The sequence below is a fragment of the Stylophora pistillata genome, chromosome 2 (genome assembly GCF_964205215.1).
Source record: "Stylophora pistillata chromosome 2, jaStyPist1.2, whole genome shotgun sequence".
NCBI classification, from domain to species: domain Eukaryota; kingdom Metazoa; phylum Cnidaria; class Anthozoa; order Scleractinia; family Pocilloporidae; genus Stylophora; species Stylophora pistillata.
In genome coordinates, this window is record NC_142520.1 from 48,977,378 (window position 1) to 48,998,204 (window position 20,827).

Below are 20,827 nucleotides of genomic sequence, written 5' to 3' on the forward strand. Positions count from 1 at the left end.
ATCATTCTTTACGCACAATAAGTTTACACGTCTTTAATTTTATGTTCGTGTTTATCAGAATCTCTTCTTTTACGTTGTTTCATACACAGGCATAGACCTGCTGTCCGCGTCAATATATTTAATAGCTTAAAATAGGCGCTCCCCATTTCGAGCTCGAGAGATTAGTTGTTTTTTTTTTTCTTTTTGAAACATGTATGATTGGACGAACAAAAATGCGTACAAGCTAAATAATGCCTATTACAGGAAGCTTTTCGAGCCATAAGATCAGCTGATTGCCTTGGCCTGCGTGTTTTCTATTCCATTACGCCATTACTGTGTCCCAGTCTGGGACACAGTAATAGCGGCCGGAAATCGCTGAAAACATCTGGAATTCACTTCTGCTGTAAAAATCGATCCGCTCGCCCTTGTAGACATGCGCAGTTTCATTCTATCTCTATCCCACATGGATGGCAAGTACCATACTGTTTCATATATATACTTATCAAATCTTTCCACACTTATAACACATATAAGGCATCTGCCGATCACGTTTACGCTTACGTTATAATCCGTGAAAGGGTGATGACCTGACTGATTGCTCACATGACTGATCATCTCTCTCCGACCAAATCTTCGGCTCTAAATCGGCACTACTTCGGCACTACTTCGGCTCTACACTTCGGCTCTCACTTCGGCTCATTTGCATAATCTCATTTGCGTACAAAACTCGGATCCACTCCTTGGCCGAGCGATTTTTTCATCTCTTATCTACACTCGGTCCCAGGCCTTGCGGGATTCCGTAAGAAGACGCGGTACACTACCGTAAAATATCGTAAACATTTGCTTTACGATTTTTTACAATACGCGTAAAGAAACCGTTTATAGTCTCATTACGTGATCTTTATATTCAACCGTTTACATCGAGTAAAGACTTTCTTTACGAAAGTCTAAAGAAGCTCGTAAAGATAAGTAAAGAGGATCTTAACGCTTTCTTTACGACGTCTTTACGGAACCGTAAATTCAAAATTTCATGCTGTGAAAAGGTCAGTGGAACTTAAGTGATTTCTGCAACCCCAACCCTAACCATAGGTTTAAGTCGAGACTCTCCATAGCTGTCTCCTGAGGGTGTCAAATACCTTAGTCAGGTTATTTTAATTTTTTCAATAGTAAAGTGTTTTTTTTTTTTGAGAAAAGTTAATAAATAGATGAGTTAATAAATCTGTATATTAACATTGCTTTTGTATACGATTGCTTTCCGACTCGGCAACGTAATCGATTATAAAAAATGTCTTACGAAGGTGGTTGCCCTAGTCATAAAAGGATTTCTGCTACCCCAGCCAGCTCCTAGATAGAATTCTACTCCTTAACTGATAAAGTCCTCTGATTCAGGTATGTATCCATAATAATTAGATCAATTTAAAACACAAAAGCTGAGTGGAAAGGACATTGCTTGGTAAATCTTCAACAAATGCACTCGGGACTGCCGAGAGACAGCAGCTAAAAACGTGCAGTTGAACTCAGATATTTTAGTTCTAAGAAAGTTGTTAAGGCTCATGGGTCTGTATTCATCGCCTTGATCTCTTACCGGGAACATTTCTGTGGCTTATGGCTCAATCTCCCTGTCTGAGAAAGTCTCTCAGGAGCCAAAAGTGATGTCAACCGATTTTTCTGAGACTTGGCACAAAAGTCGAGTGCGTTAAGATATTTCAAAAGGCTCTTTCGCTCACTTCTCCGACTGTATATTCTGGAGTTTCATTATCAGGGAGTCCCATTTGTGGCCCATGGAGCACCAAAAATTCATTCTTCTCGGTGGTATTTTGAAGTGCTATGAAATTTCATAGGTAAATCGTGTTGCTAAATGAATTTGACCATAAACTCTAACATAGTGGAGCTTTACGTCATAGATATGCTTACGTGCATACATAAATGTATGCTTACTTCATAAATGTACTGCTTACATGCTGTAGTAAGCACCGTCCAGGTGACTTGTGATCCATCCACAGATCCTACGTACTTTGGAACTGAATAAATGGAAATATCCAACAAAGAGGGAATCCACAGTCAGAAGAGCTGGATGACAAAAAGTTATTGCTGCTCTTTTAATGAAATATTCCACACGATACATAAGATGACACCAGTAAGGCCCGCCATTTTGGAGGTGAGAGTATTAGAACTGGACCGAGTTTCCATTCTTCCCTTGTTCAAGCGTAAATATTTTGTCCTTATCAAGTATTAAAACTATAGCAGTAAGAAGTTTCAGGAAAATTTTACGATGGTGCTTTGTTCCTTTGGAGGGGTAAGTGATCAGTGCAGTGTCGCGTCATGGGCTCTGCACGAAACAGGAATGACTCCTTTGTTGTCTTGCGATAATGACATGACTACTTGATTAAAACACAAGTACAAGGAGCCAGGTGCATCCAGGGCGAGAGGAATATCGGGTGATACCAAAACTACAAGTACAGGTGAAAGTATCAGAAAGGGATCATACTCGCGCACAAATGTCTTTTTAGTGGCACTCTCGCTAAGAGCTGCCCTCTCAACTTCCAGTCGGAAAAAAATTTTCCTAATTTTTTTCCTATAAAAAGAGTTTAGGACTCATGTTTCATAAATATTTTGAGGGTTTTCCAATTCTCTTTTCTATGAAGATTTCGACTTTCGCGAACTCCCTTCTAAGGAAAGATTAGCCAAGGTGCTGCAAAAGCAAAAACTCAGTCAATGACAGTTATTGTGCGAGTTTTTTTTTTTTTTTTTTTTTTTGGACGTTGAAATTATAGGTAGGGCTAATCGTAAGGCATAGTATTATGAACCTCTTCTACAGTAAGCAAATTCCTGTGATTGTCGCAAGTGATGGTCAACAAATCCGCGTTACTCAAAACTCAGTGAAGGTTGCGTGACTCCTCGACGTGGTCCAGTCCTCTCACTCTCACGTCCAATATGGTGGGTCAGTCGATACAATAGCAATCGCATCTCGAGGTGTTGCATGGCATGTTTCATAGGAACTGCAACACAAAATATTTGTTATCCGGCTCTCCTAACTGTGGATTTCTTATTTACCGCCGGACGATTTGATTTATTCAGCTCTAACGTACCAGGAAAATCGGATGGATCACAAGTCACCTGGACGCTACTCACTACAACCTGTATGTATCATCCTGCTCTTTTACTGATGCCAACATGCGTATTTACAAGAGCTAGCAAGGCTATCAAAATTTTAACCATAGATCTTCTGTTAACGGTCGTTTTCGTTAAGCTCACATCATATTGCATCAAAAAATGGGCCTGACAAAATATAGAGACTTTGCATGCTTGTGAGAATAGTGTGTATGGGGATATGACCTGAAAAATATAAATGAGAGGAAATTCAAGCATCTTTTAAAAATTTCCATTACTAGGTCAGAGCATCATCATTTGTGCTCTATGATGGGTACTAGGTTTCCAAAGAAAAAAATACATTTTTTTTGCAAAACCGCTAGGTGTTTGTCGTGCCAATCAGAAGCCTTCTTAGAGTAATTGTTTAAGCTCTGAGTCGAGGTATTTCGAGATAATGACATTGATTTGGCTTTAATGTTTTCTTTTCACTCACCAATACAAAATGAAGGCCTTATGTCAAGACTTTGGTCTGTTTATAGCATGAATTATGCTTAAAATTCAATTTTTGACCTTACAGGGGCATGCGGAGTTTGTGCCAAAAACTTAACAAACCTTAATAAGCCAAATTTTTCTCAACTGATTATGATAAATAGGTCACTAAAGTACACACTGGATTTGATATGAAAGTTATACAAGGAGGCAGGTGAATGTTATGTTTTTTTGGAAAAATGGCAATTTTGGGTAGTAATTTTTACCTCAATTTTGACCTAACTGTAGCCCCAGGCCCCTCTCTGTCTAATGACTTAAGAACAAAGTTTCATTTATGAAGTAAAAGTTCCACAATAGTAGACTTCATGGTCGAGTTCATTTGGCAGCACAATTCACCAATGGAGTTTTATAGCACTTTCAAAATGCCACCTAGAAGGATGAATTTTTGGTGCACCATAGGCCACGAATGGGACCCTTCCTGAAACTCCAGAACAAACCGTCAGAGAAGTGAGCGAAAGTGCCTTTTGAAATATTTTATCACACTCAACTTTTGTGCCAAGTTTCAGCCAAATCGGTTGACCACCACTTTTGGCCCCTGGAACACTTTCTCAGACAGGAACACTTAAGCGCAGGCCTCTTATTTTTACCTTATAACTATTAAAGCTTTTAACAAAAATCAACGCAGGTGACGTGAAATTTCACATAAAAAAAAAAAAAAACTCACTGATAATTATAAAAAGGACTGACACCAATTGCAACGTATCATAACACAGCTTCATTCCATTCATTGAGCTAACCTTTCCTCTTTGCATTGTTAATTGTACCTTTTGCTATCATTACATCCATTTATTTTGTGTTCATACATTTTAGCCCGCTGTTTGCTTTAAAAACAAAATCGCACTAGTGGACTGGTATTTGGAGCTAGTATTAGCTAATGAGAGTTGTAATTAACATTTGAAAGTGATCGAGAAAACAACTAGCAACTCATTGCAACTAGACTTGATATCAAACTTTATCTATTTGAATTAAAGTTGGCGGTATCTAAAGGTTTATCTCTGTTGCAAGTTCGCTCCCTCCCTGGACACGCGATTTCTTATTTGTTTGTTGTTTTTGTAAGCGCCAGGCGCCACCCCGTGTGGGGGACTGGAACTAGATTAAAGGTTGTGTTGTGAGCACATGGAATTAATAATGTCTGAAGGGTGTTTTTCAACCGGGACTTAAAGAAGAATTTTTCACGCCTAGGAATCTCCACTCCTCACACCCTCAACTAGTTCGTCAACTCCTTTCTTGATCGGGGTGAAGCTGCCGCTGGAGTGAAATCTCCAAAGACCTTTCACATTTAAAAGTATTCCATACTCTCTTCTACTAAGGATGCTGCTACCTGAGCTCATTTTATTGGAAGAGGTGAGGTACAAAAATGCTTTGTTGTTCCTTTAGTGTCTTGAACACCAATACGTAACAGCTTGTCAACTGACTATAAAGAACACTGAAAAATACTAGTAACCGCGATATGGGAATGAACGGAAGCTGGCAAGAAGCTAAAAAATCTTGCTTTTTGACTTTTTAAAAATTTTACAGGAAAGGAAAGGCCGCGTTCATTTAAAGCCATATTTATTAGTACTTATGATGCACGATCCTCGCAGTTGAGAGCGCTATTTAACATCACAGGGTTTATTACGAATCAACTTAACGGCCTGCTCTCAGTTGGCTTGTTAGCTCAATTGGTAGAGCGCTGCACTAGTATCGCAGAGGTCAGTGGTTCAAGTCCCGTACAGGCCTGATTTTTTTCAGGTCGGATTTTCGCTATTGCATAAATAGCGCTCTCTACTGCAAGGATCGTGCATCATACGTATCTAATACCGCAGTTCAAAATATATAAACTTCATATATACATTGTATCATATTTATTATTAAAAACTGGATCATTGGATAATGCAATTCAAGACTTTTTATTGGCTTAGCCATTGTGGTATATCAGCCGATATACCATAATCTACAAATATGGTAAGCGTACGCATCAGCTTAAAATCAAAAGGGAGCTAAAAAATCCAGTTTCTTCTTACAAAATAATAATTTCTTGGGGGCGTTTTTAATAAAACAATTATTCCACTCGCGCTTGTTGGATATGAGATGATTATAGCCAACGAGGCGCGTAGCGCCGAGTTGGCTATCTATCATCTCATATCCAACGCGCGCTCGTAGAATAATTGTTAATTAGTGTTGTGATTAATTGTATCTTTTGTTGGCTGCATAGATCGTGCGATTGTTCCATTTTCATTTTCATCGGCCTATTCTTTAGGACTATAGTATATATTTTAGCGAGCCAAAGTCTTCTTTTTTTAATATTTAGCATTTGTCACTGCCAAAAAGGAAAAAGGGTTAACACCGCAAGTGCTTAGGGGTCAGAGCTAACATGTGGGTGGGTAAGGTAAGAGGGGATCTAATTGCAAAAACCGCTGTTTTTTGTATGACGACAGTTGGAAAGAAATAGGTAACTTAAATGTGCACTCTGAATTTCTTAGAGCTTAAAGTGACTTTCTGATAAAAAACGATAAATAAGCAGGAAAACAAATAAACAAATGATAATTAAATGCACTGCTCTTGTCCAAGCTCGCTTTCAGATTGGACACTGTGATTGAATGCTACTTATCCCTTTATGGGAGTGGGGTGCCTAAGTAATCTAAGGATTTTTGCTGTTGCTAGCCGGTCCCTGGATGGAAAAATACCCCTGTGACTGAAAATTTCAATAAATTATTTACAAGCCCAATTCTAGGCCTGGAGGGTCAAAAATTGAACTCGAATGATCTAACAGCACAGCCCTAACAATCTCCTTGCTTCAGTTTGGCGGCACATCTGAGACAGCCCCTTTCGCTCGCCTTGCACTTAATTCCGATCGCCTGAAAAATGACAAAAAAGGTCGACACTTGGTCTTATTTGTAGATTTATCAACCGAAGAAGAAATGAATGATAAAGACTCTTGTAGCCCAGGCTAACAGAATGCGCCTAAGCTACCTTAGGGTGACATATGGGACGCTCTCATCCACAGCTGTAAGGTTCAGGCAGTTCAGTCTGGGTTTCTGTATTTTTCACAAAATTTAGAGTGGATGCAAATCCCTGGTAACTCACGATTATAGATACAGTAAGAAGAAAAGAAAACCTGAAATCTGACGGTCTGCCAGAACTAAAATTGATACTATGAAAAGAGGGAAATACTTTGACCATTTGGAGTCAGCAACTAGATTGACAAGGCGCTATTTTTGCCAAAAGCTGCAAATACTAACGTTCTGCAGAAAAGAAGAAAGGCCCTTTGAATGTAGCATCTTGACCAAGAGAAATAAAAAACCCAACATACTCTTTAATTATTGCTAAACGTGCTCGTGGCAAAATTTGAAATATCTTCCTATTTTTTTACATTGTTCATGAGAGACGTTCATCATTAAAAAGTTATGCATTTCTTTTGTCAATTTCTTTCGAATGTCCGGCCGGTCCATCGAGGGAATTTCGATCAGTACACTGCAATACTTTTCTGAAAGATTTTTTGATAGTTAGAGAAAGTCAAAATATGTTTTTGGTGAATAAATGATAGAGTGATAAATTTTATCAGACTTGATGGAAACAAACAGATATCTAGTGCGTGGGCATCCGTCCAAGTCTCTCAATTTGTATTTTTGTATAGAGTGACGGTAGAAGATAGGGATAAAGGATCATAAAAGGCCTAGGAAAGTAAACACATTTTAGAAAATTATTCATGACAATACACGTCTTTCTTTGTAGAAGAAAGACTATACTGTAACCGACTAAATAATAAAAATTACTCCCATCAGACTAAAGACTACACAGATGTAAACTTTCCTCTTATTCCATGATTCTTGTGAGTTTCAAAAACAATTGCCAAAACTGTGACATGTTTCTCAACTTTAATTCTTACTGAAGCTTGCAAATCATTGCGTTTGTTTGATGTGAATTATTAAAAAGGGTCTATAATGCATTTTAAAAATAACGGGGCTAAATCATTGAGACATATTAGTTATTTCAAATCAGAATTTCACGAGGCGAAATGAAGTTTTTAGACTAAAATTATCACACTATATAACAGTAAAAATATTTTTTTTTTAATTTTTAACATATGAATGTTATGCAAAGACCAAAAAAGTCATTTTAGTTATAATTAAAGGGTGCCAATAAAGTAAAACTATTTTTTTTCTTCATGATCATAGTAGAAGTAGACCGACTTTTACTAGAAGTAGACCGATCGACTAAATGGTGCAAATTACTGATCGTAATGACACCTGAAAACTTTTGTTGGAAAAAGCATTTAAACACTCTAAGTATTTCATCTCAATCATATTGCTCGGTGACACTCTCAGGGACTTGATTATATTATTTCATAGACCATGACGAAATTCTCCAGTCAATCCGTTGCATTGGGTTGAATTCTTCGCCTAAAAATTAAATTTTGATGCAAAGAGCCCAAACAGGAAGAAGGAAGTTCCCTTCAAATTTTAATGATCTTTATGCCTATCTATTGTAAAAGAAAACACGTTTGGTTCAATAACAGTTGGGCACCAGAGAGCGTTGGATCTTAGAAGGTAAGAGATGATCGTACTTAACTCACGAAAGACTTGAGTTGGACTTCTTTTCCATGATATTATTTGATATCCACCTTGATTTCTCTATTGCTGTGTACTTGAAATTAAATGAAAAATAAGGTTTTTACCTAATTTTTTACATTTTCCAAGAGAGAAATTCACGATTAAAACATTATAAAATTCTTTTGTCAACCTCTTTCGAATTTCCGGCCGGTCCTTTAAGGAAATTTCGATCAGTACTCTGCATTACATCTCTGAAAGTTTTTTTGATAGTTAATTAAAGTCAAAATGTATTATTGGAGAATAAATGATAGATGGATAAAGTTCATAAGACTTGCTTGAAACAAACATTAATTGTTGATAAAGATGCATAGTACGTGGACATCCCTCCAAGTCTCTCAACTTGTATTATAGTAATAATTTGAATATATCAACAAAGTTGAAATGGTAAATTGGCCACCGTTACGATTATAGAAACTGACGTTTAGAGCGTTAGCCCTTCGTCGGAACGAAGGTATATTATTGTATACAGTGACGGCAGAAAATAGGGATAAAGGATCATAAGAGGCCTCGGAAAGTAAACACGTTTTAGAAAATTATTGATGACAATACACGTCTTCCTTTGTAGAAATAAGACTGTACTGTAACCGACTAAATAAAAAAAAATTATCAGACTCAAGACTACACAGATGTAAACTTTCCTCTTTTTCTACGATTCTTGTGAGTTTCAAAAACATCTGCGAAAATTGTGACATGTTTCTCGACTTTAATTTGTGCTGAAGCTTGCAAATCATTGCGTTTGTTTGATGTGAATTATTAAAAAGGGTCTATAATGCATTTTACAAATAACGGGGCTAAATCATGGAGGTATATTAGTTATTTAAAATCAGAATTTTCTGGAGGACTTCCCCTAGGGCAAATGATGTTGTCAGACTAGAATTATCGCACCATATAACATTGTAAAAATTGTTTTGATTTTTTGTCTCGTAAATGTTATGTAAAATCAGAATTTTCTGGAAGACTTCCTCGAGGCCAAGTAAAGGTTTAGACTAGAATTATCACGCCATATAACAGTAATTGTTTTGGGGGATTTTTTAGCGTATGAATGTAATGAGAAGACCAAAAAGGCATTTTAGTGATAACGATAGGGTGCTAGTGAAGTTTATTTATTTTGTTTTCTTCATGATCAAGGGCAATCCTTGTTTACAAAAAAAAAAAAAAAAATCAGTTCTGAAAATAGAAAGCTCAAAGTACGATTAACTCGGCCAATGAATATGCATTGAATACTTTTTGTGCAACACGGGTTTAAAAACTCAAAATTTTACATAGAATGTATGAGCTCATTAGCGCTTTTGCCACCCAGAAATTTTGCAGTTTTTGATGGACTATTTCTCTTTGAATATTACACCCAAAGAGCTAAACATTTCACCATGTACTAAGGCTTTCTAGCTCTTTAGCTGCCTGAAGTCAATTTGTATCTAACGTGCTTCCTTCTTTACGCAAAGCCGTATGCAAGTGAGCGAAAATGTAAACAATGACGTCAGCATGAATCCGCCTACTGGAAACTTTTGTTGGAACAAACACTTCAGTAATTACATTACGTATTTCATTTCAATAAAATTGCTCAGCGACACTTTCAGGGAATTGATGATGATGTTATTTCATAGACCGGGACGAGTATCTCCAGTCAATTCGTTGCATTAGGTTAAATTCTTCCTCTAAAAATCAAATTTGATGCAAAGAGCTCAAACAGGAAGAAGGAAGTTCTTTTCAAATTTTAATGATCTTCATGTCTTTCTTACTATCTATTTCTGTGTACTTGAAATCAAATGTAAAATAAGGTTTGTGGGTATCACAAACTCTTGACGGGAAAACGGCCTGAGCTACTTTGAAATCTACAATATCATATTTTCGGGTTTACTTCTTAAACGTTTTCTTAGCGACTATTTCTTTGTGTCTTTTATAACTCCCCTCGTAGAAGTTGTATTGACATCACCACGGTAAATCTAGAAAAATGCCAAATCATTAAAAGTCATGCTATTGAGAGCTCGTCAGAAATTGAGAACCTGCAAGCGATAGAGAATTCTATTAAGCGATAAGAGAGGATTCAACGTAATAAAGAAGCTTGTCAATTGAATGGCCCATTGTCGAAATACCCTTGGCCTCATTTTCAAAACGAGTCCTGGTGCTCATCCTTTCATATGATTACAAGTTTTCATTCACATGCAAATTAAACTCATTTTCACATGAATGGTTGAGCACCAGGCCTCGTTTTGAAAAAGAGGGCAAGGGCGATTTGGAATTGGGCTATTCAGTTTGCCCCTTGTGTTAGTTGACTTTGCAACAAATTTTCTTAATTTGACAGCCAACTTACTAAAAATTATCGGGATTTTTTATGTTTTGTTTCGTTTCTCCTCTGGCGATGATTTCCCTTCCTTTTTTCTCCGATGACTATTTACTATTCTAAATCTATTTTTCTGATCCTTCAACTTAGATTAAAATGCTAAAGTTTTGGATCGGATGACCTCAGCTCTCAATTTGCAACTCATATGCATATTGATCAATTTATGAGGAAAGTGATGCATTTAATCATCTAATTATTACGTACCAACATTCATTTTTTTTCAGCTCGTGAGCGGGCGGCATTCTACAAATCAAGCGATTTGATTGGTTCTGAGAACGGGCAGTATTCTCCCATCCGGCCCGCTCACAGGGGGCGGTATCCGTTTCACTTGAGTCATTTTGCAGAAAATCTCAAGTCTCGTTGCAATTTTTTACAAATATATCTCATTTTGCCGGCTGGGCAGAATTTTTAATCAAAGACTCCGGTTACGACCTTTTGGCAATGATTAACATGAAGTCTTTCTTAAGTATTTCTCGCTCTCAAATTACTTTGTTTCTTCCGCAAAAATTGATTTCTAAATTAAAGAAATTTTGTGGTAGAGATTTGTTTTTAAAAGATCAAAGCTCGACCTAAAAACAATTTGTAATTAATAATTTTTCATGAAAAGTAACTCAGAATGTGGGTATCGCAAATCAACTTATCTATTCTAATTTAGATAAAACAGATAATTAGCATTAATTTTCAGTTTTCTACAACGGGTTTACTTCTTGAAGCTTTACTTAATTATTATCATGCTTACTATGAAATCCCTCGACCTTACAAAATGTACTTCGATCCATCATTACCATAAATAAAGGAAACGGTCAAATCGTAAAAAGTCAGTAATGTTCCAAATTGTAAACCTGTAAATGACAGGAAATTCTAGAAAGCGATGAAAAACACCTTAAAGTGTTTTTTTTTTTGCTTTTTTTTTAGTATGTAAGTACTATAGTTCTATAATTTTATGTAGCTCCATATACAGTTGTAAGTTAATAGACCTTATTCGCAATTTAACCTAGCTTTTATAAGTTGAATAGTTCTATAATTTTATGCACTTCCATAATAGTACATCATTTTAAATACTTTTATATAGCTTCTAGGTTCATATATTTATCTTTTCTTTCGTTAATAACGTGTAAACTAGCTTTATATAGCTGAGTGTCAGCCACGGTAATAAAGTGTGTATGTATGTAGGTAACAGGAGACCCACAATCCATGCGGACGAATGCATGTAGGGTTTAGGGCTTTTTTCGGCGGATCGGCTTACGCCAGCCTATCTGGCCGTAGACACGAATTGTCATTTTCGGTTGTATTTCGTGAGCGGGACTGAACGCTCATAAGAAAAAAAATTATTACCATATTTTGTGGCTATTGTAATGGTTAATTATTGATGCAATTTTGTAAAATGAGAAAAAATTTACGCTGAATTTATGGATCGATTCAAAAGTGTTTATCTCAGAAAGTCAAGGGAACTTGGCTTCCTAGGTGACTGCATTCCGAGGTATATCCCCCTATTCTTATGTTGATAAGGTTATATTCTCGACGCACTGCATTAAGTGTAACTATGAAGTCATTGAGTTTAATGTTGAACAACAACAAACATATGAAACATATGTGTGAACTGCGGTTATGAGACGTGTATGAGAACGATCCTTCGCAGTAAAGCACTATTTGAGCAATAGTGGAAATCAGACCTGAAAAAAAAAAAAAAATTTCAGGCCTGTACGGGATTCGAACCACTGACCTCTGCGATACTAGTGCAGCGCCTAGTATCGTCTCATAACCGCAGTTCACACATATGTTTCATATGTTTGTTGTTGTTCGATTTATCATCTACGGGTTTATATCGAATTAATTTGATGGCCTGCTCCCAGTTGGCTTGTTAGCTCAATTGGTAGAGCGCTGCACTAGTATCGCAGAGGTCAGTGGTTCGAATCCCGTACAGGCCTGAAATTTTTTTTTTTTTTCAGGTCTGATTTCCACGATTGCTCAAATAGTGCTTTACTGCGAAGGATCGTTCTCATACACGAGTTTAATGTTGTTCGTAAAATTCAATGGAAAAAAACTAATGTATCTAATATGTTGGTTAACACCCATAGAGTAGTTTTTACAGTGATTTCTGTGAAAAAAAGTGTGGATCCTACTCTATCTAAAAACTTAATAAACCACCTTGGAGTTCGCGCTATTGCGTACGGACTGACTGTATGGCTAAACAAAAGAGACATTTTTAAATAGAAAAACGGCTCCTTTGAAATAAACCGCCAGTAGACTTCAGCCACCTGATTGTGATTCATGCCACTCTGCTTCAGACTGAGCTTAAAGTGCCCCTGAGACGAAAACTGACCATTTTATTTTGGGCTATTTCTTTTCCAGAATGTTGAATTGGTCAAGTTAAAACTCTTTTTGCCATTGAAAACTCAAAATAAACCTTAGAGGACCAATTTTTACCGCTTCAAAGTCGTCTAAAAATCGTCCGCCATTGCTGGAAACATGTTCCAGTCGAGCCAGCAGGAAACGTCATCATGACGTCAAAGGCTCAACAAACTTATGCTTTGCTTTGTCACAACTCTCTTTGTTCGCTGCAAAGAGAATCACTCATATTACTTTTTAGAGAACTGTTTCGTTGTCAGTCGTGAAATGTCGACTTTGTCTGACGACGAATTGTCCCAGAAATCCTCTGAAGCTTGTGTGGATAGTTTTGCGCCGGCAAACGATGAATTTTTGCCGTGCAAATGAAGATAAATACAGAACGGCACGGACTCCCCTTGTGGCTTTTGTGGTCACATCGCTTTATCGCCTTCGAATTTAATTTTTGCTTGTCGAAAGGGATTTTCCTTTTTTGTATGAAATGATCGAGTGATATATACAAATTGTTTTCGGCAATGGCTGATTGTAAATCAAGGCGGATATTAGGAGTTTGTGAAAGCTATTATTTCTAAGCCATAATTAATGTGTTTTCCCCGATGCTTTTGTTCAATTATCTCATTAACCCTTCCCTGCATGTTTTTTGCTATCGGGGCTTTGAGAGGTTTGAAGTAAACGCTGTTGTTGAGTTGCACTTTGGCCTCGGTTTTTTTCTGTCTTATTCATGATGACTATCGTTGTGTTGCAGAGTTTGTTTAAACTCTTTAGAGCCGTGACCTCATTGCGTTACAAAGTATTTTTTGCCTCCAGTAGATACAGTCTGCAAGTTGTGTTATGAAAATTTTCCAAGTATCTCTGATGGGCGATAGAAGACTAAACCGGTGACATTCAGTTTGATATGAAACGGTAGGGGTTCTTTGTTTTGTCCGTGAAAGGTGTAACGGAGGCACAGTCGTCTTGCGAATAACTCTCGCAAAAGTTGGCCTGATTTCACATTCGTTTGTCAAGCGTGTTGGGATGAGTTTGAGACCCTTTGATAGCACGCTGACTTGGCTTTGAGATGGTTGATAGTTTGAGAGGTTTTTGAAGAAATGTTCATATTCTTTTTTTTTTTGGTTGGAAGCCTACATTTTAAAGTGTTTCTATGCTCTATGTGTCTTATGCTGTTTGTTCTACTTTCGCTGATATTAATGCTAGCTCTTTATGACTCAGAGCACACAATTATATTTTTAATCTCTATTGTCTAAAAGTGAGCTCTTCGAGGTCAGAAATCTTCTTCCTCAATTCGGCTCTTTTATCGTTCTTATCTACAATGTTCACCGAGTACTTTCCTTTGTGTAAGGTATTCCGCCAGAGAGTAGTTAAAGGTAGATATTGATCAGCGCATAGGTAAAGTGACAAAATCCGTGGAGGTTCGTAGACTTCACGTTTGTCGAGATCGCACAGGACGGTTTTTCTTGTCCCTTCTTTTGAACGGTAGGAACTGAACCCGACAGAAATCTTCGCCTAGATCCTTCAAGGTACACAGCTCTCTCGAAACAGTCCTCCGAGAAAAGTTCGTAGTAGATCACAAATATTCCTGCAGGATTGAAGTTTACTCGGCGAGTTCGCACAATTCGCATCCGTTTTTCCCCCTCTGATCCATTTGCAAGGCTCTGATGTAGAGAAATACCTACAGCATGGTCTGCGCGATTACTTCCGCTTTGAACTACGCATCGATGCCTCCTCATTTCTGTTTAGGTGTTGTAGAATAGAGTAAAGTACTCTGTTATGTTTGCTTGACATTTTGCCATGTAAGAATTTCGCGTTGAGTTTTTGACGTCACTTCCTCTAAGTCCTGCAATCAACTTCCGGAACATGGCCAAATAATGGCGGACGTGATGAAATCGCGAATTTAACGGCCCGAAAAAAGATATTTCGGGTGCTCGTTCAAGACTGAAATTTGTCAGAGCAGGTGAAGGAGACACATTGAACGCGAAAATGAAAAAAAATTATGTACGAGAATTTGATCTCAGGGGCACCTTAAGGCAAAATATTTGACGAAATTAAAACATTTAAATATCTATATGTACTTTAGGGCTTTTACGCAGTCCTCTTTACAACATATAATTACTTGCAGTTGGTAGATTTTCTGGGTAACATTCTGTTAAATTGAGCAATCATATATATTAGTGCTTTTAAAATCCCATAAACTAATATCCTTCGTAATAATCGCAAGAACCTGGTTGCCAGGAGAATTATGACATAAAGAAAGGGAAGGAAATGAAAAGAAAACAAGATGAAAATTTATAACTATTGTGAAATCCTGGACAAAAAATTAATATAGTTTTTAACATGATAACTTTAAAGACATGAAAATAGGGTAGACTCAAAGAGGTAGAGACCTGTAACGTGGGACTCCCTTCATTTAGCTCGCTTTTTCTCCTTTTCCCTCTAAAATTGATTAGCTTTATTCTGTTGTGGTGTTCATCAATAGAAGACCAAGGCGTGTTGTAATATATCACAAGTTATGGACGTTGTACTGAAGGTGACGGAGATACCCTTTAAATTCCGTCAATTCTCCTTCTATAAACGAATTCTCACCCCAGCCTAATTTTAGAATTGAATGTTATTTTCGCTAGTTGTTGTGATATTTTTTAAACAATGAAGAAAATTTCGTTAGAACGCAAGATACGCCGTCAAAATTGAATTGTGATGACGACTATTAAATCCTGATTACACTCAGTTCATTATGCGCAGATATGTAAGACTTTTGTCGAGTCTTCAAATTTGCACAAAACAGCCGTATTGCGTACCGTAAGGTAAGGAACATTTTAAAACTCTAGATAGTTTCTTCGACGTTGACGAACCTGAGATTTAAAATAATTTAAAAGACGTAATTGACATAAATCTATATTTCAATTATCATGATTAATTGTTCTAGGCCTTTCTTTGCACCTTATGAAGCTTTAACACATTTTAAAGTTATACAAAAACTATCTAAGATTTAAAACCACCCTTAGCCGAACGTCCTCAAAATGCGTTGGTTTAAACTTAACGAGGAATTACGTTTAAGAATAACAAAGACTTCAACAGAGGAGCAATTGTACTGAATGAAGATAGTATCTGAATTTCACCTGGAACAGAATGCCAGGGAATTTTATTGATAATTGTTTAAAGTTTTCATACAAATTTTCCTCCACTCGTAAATGGTTAGGTTTTAACTGAAAACGAATTATTAAAGAGTAAGTAACAAAAGAGTTAAGAGCCACTGACCGTAAATATCTAGAATCCAGCGACAGTAGCAAAATTTCGTAGTTCATTTTATTTTTTCTAAAGGACCCTTTTAATGAACCTTTTCGAAAATTTTATCAAAAAGTTCTACCGCGTTTTTTTTTCTCCGAAAAGTCGAAAAGTTCAAAATACGCCTCTATGGCCGTTGTCTCCCCCCCCCCCCCCCCCCTTCAAAGCAATGAAAAATTATGTAACTTCGGAAACTTCGTAGGTCACAACGCGATGTACTCCCTTTTTCAAATTTTTTGTACTAGCAGATGGTCCTTTTATCTGTTGGAAAATATTAATTTCTAATTTACTAGATTCGCCGGCAGGCAGGGACACCGCAACAGCTTGCACCAATTACTGCGGGCCAAGTAAACCCACGCATCCCACCCAGGGAAGGACATCCATCACACGATAACCTTGTGTGTGGGAAATTAACGTCTCCTACCCCCAACCCTGCAGGAGACGGGACCTCCATTTATTCGTCCCTATCCGAGAAGACTAGAATATTTAACCATCTCTTGATGCAAAAGAAAGGTAGCAAATTCTTCTTAATTATTTTAAGACCTGGAGTGTTGGTCCGGCCGGGGCTCGAACCCTCGACCTCCCGCACAACAGTCCAGCCCACTATCCATTGGGCTAACTGGGTTAGCAATTTAACGCTTTTGTTATATTGTTAACAATATATATGCAATGAATCTGCAATTATTTCATTGCAGAAATGTTCTTTCGTTGTTATATAACAATAAAACTCTCTTGTTATATTGTTGCGTTTAAGTCTGAATAGTGACTAGTTAAAATAAATTACTGTGCATCACTTTCGCGGAGGCAAAATAAAGGTCAACTTCAGCGGTCTATGAACAGGTCGGCCACGTATACTTAAAAATCATAATACACATCATCTTAAAGCGTTATTTCTGTATTTTAATTCCTCCAATTTACTATCTTGGCCCGCCATAAGCGGCAGGTCCAGGGTTAAAGGAGTTTGGTCTATTTTGTTAGAATTGCAACGCGAACCGCTGACCAGCTGTCACGGCCCATTTGAAGGCCTTTAAAAAGGTCTTGTTTGATATATTTACAAACCAAAATACTTTATGTATTTCATTTAATTTCGAAAACCTTTGTCTAGCAAAAATTTTAAGGAAACTATAATATTATTCTATGGTTCAAGACACATTACTAAATTGAGCTTTGTGTCTAAAGAGTCCAAAGAAGAAGAAAGAAGTTATTTTAATATGTTACAAATCATTTTCAGCTTGAAACCAAAGGTGTTTGTCATAACCATATATAGTTTCTGCACGGCACCAGAAGAAAGCACTTTTGTGTCAATGATAGTTGGGTGCTAAAGAACATTGAATCTTGGAAGATAAAGGTGTGATCACATTTTATATCCACCCTTAACTCATATATTTACAGTATATATATTTGGCGGAAAAATCATAAAGCTTCTTTGAAATATGATCGTAAGCCTTAATTTTTAGTTGCCGTAAATTAACTTGTTTTATTGTTTTTGTTTTTTGGTTTGTTTTTTCTCTGAACTTTTGTTAATTTTGGTTCTCAAAGAATTTTGTCGAATCCAGTACATGGCTCGGCTGAAAACATTATTACAAGGTGATGCATCTTTTACAAACATGGATTTATCATTTTCCTTGAGATTGAGCTTACGCAGGAAACAAAATAGAGATTTTCGTCTCGTTATGGCACTCAATTGAGCAAGGAAGCTATCTACCACTGAATCTTATTCAATCATTGTATGGTATCTGATCTGAGCGACTCTGAATCGACAGTCTTTCTGCGATCGTAGTAACGTGAGTTTCCTAGTATATCGATACCTTTGAAAGGAAGCTGTTGTAAGTTGCTTGGCGAATTGAAAAAATTTAATAGTGTAAGATCACCTGTTTCGAGGAGAGTTCCTGTGTTTTTCAAAGTAAACAACTTATGTGAGGTAATCTTGAATATATCGTGACGTTGACGAGTGCGAGGAAGGATAAAATGACTAACTATATCGATGACTTTGAACAGAAAAATTATTCTTAAACTACTGTGTACGTACTAAGAAGGAGGCCAAACGAGAAAATATTTCGCTCGATATCATAAAGTAGACAAGAAGGTGATGCAGGTTAACAACTCCAAAAACGATATTCAAAGATAAATTGGAAACTGAAACAGATTATTGTTCAATTGCGTAGGCTTCAACTAAAAGTTTTGACGAAAGAACGATTCTCTTTCCGACTCTGCACTAAGTAAAAAAGTTTCCATATTTGGATCTTATGTACCCCAAAGGTGTACTTATGGGTATGCCACAGTGCGCAGCTCCAGTCTCTGGTGAGCTTGTTTATATATAGCACATCACGCAATATTTTCTAAGAGCACCTGTCTGAGACGACTATCTACATCATTGGGTTTCACACTTTATGCATACAAACGATGTTGATGAAGGCGTCTAATGCGTGGGTAGTCGTCCAAGTCTTTCAACTTGTAATATTGTCTACAATGACGGCAGAAAATAAGATAAAGGACCACGAAAGGAAAATAGACACCTTTTAAAAATAAACTGACTAATTATCGATGATTTATTCGGTACGGTGGCCAATTTACAACTTCAACTGAGTTCATATAGCCGAATTACCTTTTAAAAATATGGATGACAAAAGAAGTCTGTCTTTGTAGATGAACTATATTGTAATCGACTAAATAAAATTTATCAGACTAAGGACTGCAATGATATTTCGAAAAACCTTTCCAAAAATTGTGACATGTTTCTCAACTTGAATTCGAATTGATGCTTGCACATCATTTGCATCGCTTTTGTTTGACGTGAATTATTAAAAGATTCTATTATGCATTTTCCACAGAACGGGGCTGATTAACTGAAGTATATTAGTTATTTGAAATAGGAATTTTCCGAAGACATCCTTGAGGCCAAATGTAGGTTTTAGATTAGAATTATCACGCCATACAACAATTAAATAAAATGTTTTTAATTATCTAACATAAGAATGTTATGTAAAGACCAAAAAAGGCATTTTAGTTAGAATGATAGGGTGTTCATCTATTTTGTTTTCTACATGATCATAGTAGATGTAGCTAATGGAGACCGACTTATGGGGAAAATGACTGATCTCTCGCCAACTTTGTCCATCGTGAGGTATTTAACATCATTTGCATCATTATACATCGCGATGACAGGTGAAAACTTCTTTTAAAACAAGGATTATATCACTTTACTTATTTCATTTTAATAAATATTGCTCAGCGACACTTTCTCGCGGTTAGCAATATTGCTTTATTTATTTCTTCTCTCATTTCGTTGCATTAGGTTGAACGGTTCGCCTAATATTTAATACAAATGTAGCTTTTCGTGTAAAGAGCCTAAACAGTCAGATGAAGGTTCTTTTCTAATGCTAATGATCATCTTGGCGTGAAGCAACGACTTCTATCGTAACCATAACTACCATGCCTTATTAAAAGAAAACGCATTTGGTTCAATAACAGTTAGTTATTTTTTCTCAGTTCGTGAGCGGGCGGTATTCTACAAATCCTGCAATCTCATTGCTTCCGAGGACGGGCAGTACTCTCCCCATCTGGCCCACTCAAAGCGAGCGGTATCCATTTCGCCTGAGTGACTTTGCAGAACATTCATCAATTGGAACTTTCAGGGGTAAGTTCCAATTGATGGTAGGCCTGGGAAAGATCTATCTTAGTTAATCTCTTCCCCCTTAAAAGTTGGCTTAACAGTTCCTCAAGAGTTGGTACCAGGTATGGCTCAAAGATTGAAAATTTGTTAATGATAACAGAGTAAACCCTACAAACTCTCAGATTACACTTTGTTTCACAATAGGAATATTTGGTGAGGCCCATTCTGAATATTCTACCTTCTCGATGATATGCTCTTCCACTAATTTCTTAGGAGTTTTCGTTAGACTTAGATCGAATCGCGAAAGGCACAACTCGAGGTTTGGTGAATACAGAATTTACGTCGCTCACCTGCAATGACACCTGAGTGCCTTACAATTTTTCCACGGTGTTGTTGTTAAACAAATCAGGGTATTGACATACGATATCCTCAGCTGTAGTTGAAAAAGTACTGAAAATATTCTGCCAAGGTAATGTAAACTTAGACGTCATGTTGCGACCAAGGAGTGATGGCCCATGAACAACATGAATTAAAAGGGTGTAAACTTGATTTCCAATCTGAACTTTCATGTCCTTTTCCCCCAGACATTCCATGACATTTCCCGTGTAGCTTTCCAGAATAGCTGTGGAGGGTTTGAGTGTATCAATTTTACCTCTCAGTATATAAAAATCTGCAGACTCTAACAAGGTTACTGAACTACCACTGATTTTCGCTGTTGCTTAAATAGCGCTATCTACTGCGAGGATCGTGCATCATAAGTATCTAATACCGCAGTACAAAATATATCAACTTCATACATTTCAATGTATCTCATTTATCACTTTCACGGGTTTATTACGAATCAACTTAACGGCCTGCTCCCATTTGGCTTGTTAGCTCAATTGGTAGAGCGCTGCACTATTATCGCAGAGGTCAGTGGTTCGAGTCCAGTACAGGCCCGATTTTTTTCAGGTCTGATTTTCGCTATTGCTTAAATAGCGCTATCTACTGCGAAGATCGTGCATCATATGTAGTGTCAACTTCCATAGGAACCTCTAC

General features: G+C 37.1%; 1 protein-coding gene and 1 non-coding gene across 2 annotated transcripts in view; both read left to right on the forward strand.

Moving 5' to 3' along the window:
• Positions 1–20,827, forward strand: part of LOC111346197 (uncharacterized) — an 82,115-nt gene that overhangs the window by 41,202 nt on the left and 20,086 nt on the right. The gene's annotated exons all lie outside the window — the stretch shown is intronic.
• Positions 20,656–20,728, forward strand: Trnan-auu (transfer RNA asparagine (anticodon AUU)). The gene has a single exon. It is a non-coding gene; the product is annotated as a tRNA-Asn (tRNA).